Source organism: Xiphophorus couchianus, chromosome 12 (genome assembly GCF_001444195.1).
Source record: "Xiphophorus couchianus chromosome 12, X_couchianus-1.0, whole genome shotgun sequence".
Classification (NCBI taxonomy): domain Eukaryota; kingdom Metazoa; phylum Chordata; class Actinopteri; order Cyprinodontiformes; family Poeciliidae; genus Xiphophorus; species Xiphophorus couchianus.
In genome coordinates, this window is record NC_040239.1 from 1,461,861 (window position 1) to 1,469,074 (window position 7,214).

Here is a 7,214-nt window from a genome sequence, read left to right on the forward strand (position 1 = left end):
CAACTGTAAACTAGATTAGAGTTAAGTCAGATAAATAAGGTTGACTAGCTAATCTTTGGGTTTGTTAAATCAAAATGTTTTAGACAAACTGTAGTTAGATAAACCAAAACCAACTGAGTTTTCTAACACAGAGCTATCTGAGATAGATGAGATTTTTATCAGTTAGTGCTTTGAAAAGGTAATTTTATTTTAACTGAAACTGAGTTAATTTTGGTTTAGTACTGGGATCATTTAGATCATTTGGTTTAGTTGGTTCTGTTCTAAAGTTAATATAGATTTGGTTTAAAACAGAGAAATGAGTTAAACCACAACTAACTTCTTGTTTATTGATTTTTATATTTTATTGTCTAATTTCTTAACATATTTATTTTACCTGGTTAAATAAATGATTAAAATACATAAAATTCAAATGTATAAAATCCAGTCAGATTCGACCCAAACTACAGAAACTAACAGAGCATTTAGTGGCCACCTGAGGAAAAACTCAGCAGTATTAAGAGTTTACCAGGGTGGCAGATCCGATGACAGAGTGTGAATAAATTTGAACTATGACCTCGATAGTTTCCATGTCGACAAACACAACATCAGTTTAAAGGTGTCAGCCTGAGGTTTGGCCTGTAAACTCTATCAGATAGAAACAGCAGCTAACCGTTACAAACAGAAACTGAGTCATTTAGGTCTATAGAAACACACCCTGAACACACAAAGAGTTACTTTAATCAGATGAAAGGTGAACCTCTGGTGATGAAACGTTTGGTAACGGAGATGACTGACAAACTGCCCGTCTTTTACTTCCTTCCCTTTTTATTACTTCAGCATCCGTTTACTCAACTTCTTCAGCAGAACCATAAAATCCCCAAAGTTTTCCAATTTAACTTCACTGTCATGTTTAAGGTGAGTTTTACATCAGTGACTGGTAAATAATCCAGGAATAGATATCTGTTTCTATTTATTCCCCATGTCTTTTATTAACTAGTGATTTCTTTCTTCATCTGACGTGTTTCTAACATAAAAACTGTTAATTTTACGAGCAGCTGTTCATTGTTTTTCTCTATGAAGAAATGTTTCTTCAGAGATTTTTCTATCAGTTTCCGTGTCAGAAAACATTTCATGTTGTAGTTGCCCTCATAAATTGGCTCCAGTCTCATGAAACTGGCCCTCAGCTCAGAGACAACCTGCCGTAAACCCAGAGAGGAACGGCAGGAATGTTGGCACAGTCTGAGAAACAGTTCATCGTGTGGCGCAACAGAAACTCACGCCCCGATTTTCACTCTGGGCTTTTAAAAGTCAGGATGAAACATGAAGCTGGATTTGATTTCACCGCTGAGCCTGCAGCGACACAAACCAGCTCTGTGGAAAATTACAGGCAAGAAGTTACAAAGTTAAAACAACAACTGACAGGGAACCTCAATCCAGACTTTTTAATTAAAATTTATCTCAAGTGATGAGAATAATTCTTAGATTTGGTTGTGATAAGTAATAAACTGGCTTTTTCTTAATAAATTGTAACCTACAGATCGTAGATGGCTTCACTAAAACATCCATTAAAACTGAAAAGGGATGAAATCAGTAATTCAGACCCGTAACAAGGTCTGAATAACCTTAACGATTCCACATGGAACCGCTAGGGGGCGTCTGTCACATTGGTGGCGTATAGAAGGTTCGGCACGTAGAAGAAGAATAAAACTTCCTGTTAGGCGCCAACAGAAGCTCAACATTGTCTCGTGTTTTCTGCATCACAGGTCAGTAAAAATGTATTTTGATGCGAATATAATATTTACCGTCTAGAGTCCAAAAGGTTATTAAATCAGAAGTGAACTAGTGAGTCACGTTATGCAGTTTGTGATTAACGCCGAGTAGAAAACATATTTCTGGAGGCTAATTAATGCTAATGCTAACCTGTTTACTGCTGGTTCACTTTGAACTTGTTGTATTTTAAACTTTTTGAAACGGTTCTCACAGAAAAAACTTTGTTTTTTTCTCTTTATATTTAGAATTGATATTTTTATGTATTATTGCTAAAACCTGAGAAACCATATTGTCATGATGACATCACAGCATTAAAGGAGCATTACACCTTTTCAGTTTTTAGTGTTTTCACATAAGAGAATAAAAAACTGTTATTGTGTTAAACTAATGGAGAGTTAAAAACTAAATATTAAAATACATTTTATTTGTACAGAATAAAAATTGTAAAAGCTATTAAAGTAGTTAAAAGCAAATTCATATTTTTATTTTGATAGAAATACAAAAGTCTCAGAAAAAGGGAAAAGGTATTTGAATTAAAGCACTAACTAAAAAACTAACATCGTTTAGAGAATCAGAATCCATCTGTGAATAGATTTAGTCAATTGTTAAAATAAAATTTCACAAAAAATAAAGGGATAAGTTTTTTAGTGGGAATCAAACGTGTGAAAGTTTGGGTTGGTGTTTCTCCAGCAAGTGAATCTGTCTGCACTGAGAGTCACGTTTCATCACGACGGCGTCCAACTGGAGTTTCCCGCCTGCTGCAGGTTTAGAGGCAGAGAAAAAGAAAAGTGTTGATGGAGGAAGGTTTGTTTAATCCAGGCTGCAGAGTCAGAGGCCTGGTTTATGTTCACAGCTCAGTGAATCACTGAGCTCTGAATAAACACGTCTCCCTGCAGCTCTTCCTGACTCTGCTGCTGTTTTTATCCCAGTTTACAGTCCGGACCCATCACAGGGTTGGACCCGTTAGAGAGGCTTAATGGACTGGGATCTGTGGGAGACCCGGTTTGTGTGGGCGAGGAGATGTAAGCCGAACCGTCCGCTTCGTTGTTAGGAGTTACTTCCTGTTCATTAATCTCACTTCAGGTCCATCAGTTTTAACACGTGCTCAGAAATAATGGCTTTAAATTATTTCTGTTACTGGTTTTTGTTACGTCAGGATTAATTTTGTAAGTACAGCATTAAAGTACCTTCATCAATAATTCAGATGAACTAGTGGAGTAATTTATTCTGTTTGATTTACCACAGAAAGGCCACCTTCAGTGACTTTGTGTACATGTTTTATTTTATCATCAATTATTCCACTAAGAGTTTTAACCTTTTATCTGCTTCCATCTCTAACTCAGTATTTAAGGTTTCTGTTGAATTATCTCTGTTTTGGTTTAAAGGTGATGTTATATCTTTTCAGTTTGCTTCATTCAGTTCAGAGTAAAACATTTTGAACTTCCTTATATTATAAAACCTGTTAACCCAAATGTTCCCGTCTCTTTCATCCTCTTTTACAGCTTTACTTCCCTTTTACCTTTTAAAGGTTTTCAACCCGACCAAATAAATAAAAACTACATGTCGGACTCAATTAACATTCTTAATCATGTTAATTGCAGGGTCCTTCATAATTAATCACAATTTTAATCGAGATGCTATTTTAGGCTTGAATATCTCTGCTAATAAGTTAACTCATTTTAATACAACAGCAGTGTCCAGCATCCAATCAGATCGATTAGAAGCAGAAATGAACTCATTGGGAGCTGATGTTAGCGCTAATGTTAGCACTGATGTTAGCGCTAATGTTAGCACTGATGTTAGCGCTAATGTTAGCACTGATGTTAGCGCTAATGTTAGCACTGATGTTAGCACTGATGTTAGCACTGATGTTAGCGCTGATGTTAGCGCATGTAGCTTGAGTGTCGAAGTAGAAACATGACAATAAAAAGGTTCTGGTTCAGGACTTTTGTATGTAAAAATAAAAAATTCAGTTAATTGCGCAACATGTTTTAATACCTTGGAATCTATGAAATTATTATTTAAAATTAAAGCATGAAAATCCCAGAGCTGTTAAAAATGTACGTGCATCTGAAATGTTCCTCTGACATCCCTGGTGTTTGTGTTTTGGTTTTCCTTATAATTTTGATTGTGACCTTGTTGTGATTTTTAATTACATTTTTTAAATTCCTTTCTCTATTGGCAGTCTGGATCGACACACGCATCCTCACAGGCCACTCAGCAGAAAACAAACTCCTGATTTTCCTCCTTTCTTTTCTCTCTTCATTCCTCCGGCCGTCTGTCTGAGCCGCCGGCCAGCTGGACGGATTCCAGGTGAACTTTGTCCAGATTGCCTCCTTTTCCTGCTGTGTCCGAATGCACCATCAGTTACTGAGCCGTCCTCCTCCGCCAGGCTGGATGAAGGTGACTGAAGGAGTTAACTTCACGCTGAAGGTGAAGAAATCTGGGCTTTTTGCAGCTCAGATGGAGGGCAGGATTAAATTACAACAGAAATTTCATCATAAAAAATCCTTGAGGTTTTTTATGATGCTGATAATTTTTTAGATTCCTTTCTGCCTCCTTTTAAAACGATAACACGTGAAATTAGAGAAAGTTTTTACTGATGCAACAGTGAAGAATAAACCCAACATCTGTGATCTGGATCAGTTTAGATCCTGATTCTGATTCTGATTCAGTTTCTCTGACATTCAGCGCTAAACGTCTGCAGTTCCCATCATGCACTTCTTCAGTCGATCCCTCAGCAGGAGCTCCGTTTGGACTGGGTTGATGAAGGTTCACCTCCTCTTCCTCGCTCCAGGAATCCGACCCGCTGCCAACAGAACAGTAAAGCAGCTCGGTCTGTTTACTCTAGAACAGAACCGTAGAAGGTCCATGAAGTCGCTGCCTCTGGCCGGTTACGTCACTGCAGCTGCTGCTACCTTCATGTCTGCACTGTAAACCCAAGCGGGTCGGTGGGACCGTCCAGGTTCTGGGTTCTGGTCGGGTTCTTACATCCCGGTCCAGTTTTCATAGAGAAAGCTCGACCTCCAGATGTTTAAAACAAACTAAAGATGTTTTTCACCTGGTTTTTGTTTTCATCAGGTCTTGTCGCCTCCTGGCTCGAGACGCTGCAGCAGCAGCAGAGAGTCGCTGCAGCAGCAGAGAGACGCTGCAGCAGCAGCTTAATGCTTCCTGCTGTCGGTGAGCCTGTAGAGTTTCCATCATTAAAGGAAGATACCACTGACCTCTAATATGACGTTGATGTGAAGCTGATAAATATTTTTATATTTTCTATGCCAGATAAAGATTTGGGATTTATTTCAATGTTTTATTAATTTGTTTGAAACATTTTCAGTTTGTTTGGCTCAGATTAAAATGTTTTAGGTTTTGTTTCCTGTTTCCAACCCCTGATCCTGTTTGTGATTACTTCCCTCTGGAGGTCAAAGGTCATGTGACTTTATCTGCATCCTCTCACCTCACTGATGAAACCAGATTTTATTTTTTACTGTTTTCATCCTCAGAGCCTCTCAGTCACATGAATTCATGTTTCATCCAGCTGATCTGACTGAGTTTCTCTGATGATTTTCATTTCTTTATGATCCGTTCTGGTCCAGGACCAGCAGATGTCCTCAGCTGAACTGGTCCAGCTCCCAGTTCAACCGTTTGATGTGCTCCAGTTGGCGGGTCACCTGATCGAACCTCCAAGCCCCGCCCCTTTCCCCCAGTCTACATGGCTCCTCTCTGGTCCAGTCCACAGTCTGAAACCGGGTCACAGTTTTATATGAACTTAATGCAATAATACAAAACAACCTCTGATTACTGGCGGTTTTCTAGCAGTTAGTTAGGTCGTTTTAAAATGATTAGTAGTTAGTTAGGTCAGTTTAAACTTGTTTGTATAACCTTTATTTTTAACAAGACTTAATCTATTCAGTATGATAAACATAGCTAATAAATAAAAAATGAGCAAAAATGCTTATTTTAGATACAAGGCTAATGTTAGCATGAGGGCTATATTTAGTATATTGAGTCACTAGCATGATAATGCTACCATATACATGTGGGTTATCGCTAGCATGTTAACTAACACAAAATTACTCCATTCAGTATGCTAACATTAGTGTATAAATTAAAACTATACAAAATACTAAGTTTAGCTTAGTTGATTCAAGTAATATCGACATGCTAGTGACTCAATATGCTAATGACAGCCATCCTGCTAACATTAGCCTTGTACCTAAAATAAGTATTTTACATAATTTCATATTTATTAGCAGTATTTACCATAATGGATGGATTAAGTCAAGGTAAGTAAACATGCTGGTGACGTCACACCAGCATGTGCTACTGACATCATTCAGTATGCTAATATTAGTGTATAAATTATAATTATCCAAAATGCTACGGTTAGCTTACATTCTGTTGGTAACGTGAGGCACCAGCATGTTAATTTACAGTGACTTAATCCATTCAGTGTGATAAACATAGCTAATACATATGAAATGATGTAAAATGCCTTGTACTGTATTTTAGATACAAGGCTAATGTTAGCATGACAGCATGGGGCTGCCACCCGTTCCCTAAAATATGGAATCATATTTGGCTGTTAAATGTTGCGTGAACCAATACAATTTGTTCCATGTTTCTATAAATGTCCGATACACACACCGATCACACACATTAAGTGAAACAATAATGACCAAAATAAAACAGGAAATATTAAGGTCAGCTAAATTGTAGTGGTGGAACCAAAGACGTTATGGTTGTGGGAACATGGACACGTTGACTCATCCTGCAGGCGCTGCAGAGACAAACCACAAAGTCTCTGGTCTCTTCAGGTCCAGAAGGTTTAGAGTAGCTGTTGATGCTGGAGGCGACCCTTCAGTGTGTGTGTGTGTGTGTGCTGCATTCCCTCTGACTTCAGTCTTTGTTTACGTGTCCACAGCAGCGGGACGTCCTGCGTCATCAGTCTGAGGACAACGCGGCTCACCGCTGATGGCCCTGCAGGGAGGAAGTGATGCGCGAAGAGACGGAAACCAGGCCGGGAGATGAAGAACGGAGGCCTTAAAAATAATACAACTCTGCCCCCTGGTGGAGAAGTGAGAGAAGGAGACCTGAAAACCAAACGTGTTGGAAAATTAAACAGTAAGAGACTGAAGAGGAAAGGATGAAAATAAAACAACAGACATAAAACTGGAAGGTGAAACTGACCTTCACCTTTAACTGCATCAATAAAAAAACACCTTAATTTTTTTTTATTTAAACTTTTTAAGTTATTAATTTTTTAAAATTATTTTGTGACCTTACAATCACAAATCCTCTGCAGACAGTGTCTCTCCGTCTGCATATTTCTCTGACCTGTGGATTTATAGGTAATTTACGACATATAAGGTTTCTACACTTCACAAAACTTTTACAGAAAATATTTATTGCTGTTTGCCAGTGGGTTTGTTAATGAGCATTAAAAGAAAATAAAATTTTGTGTGAAA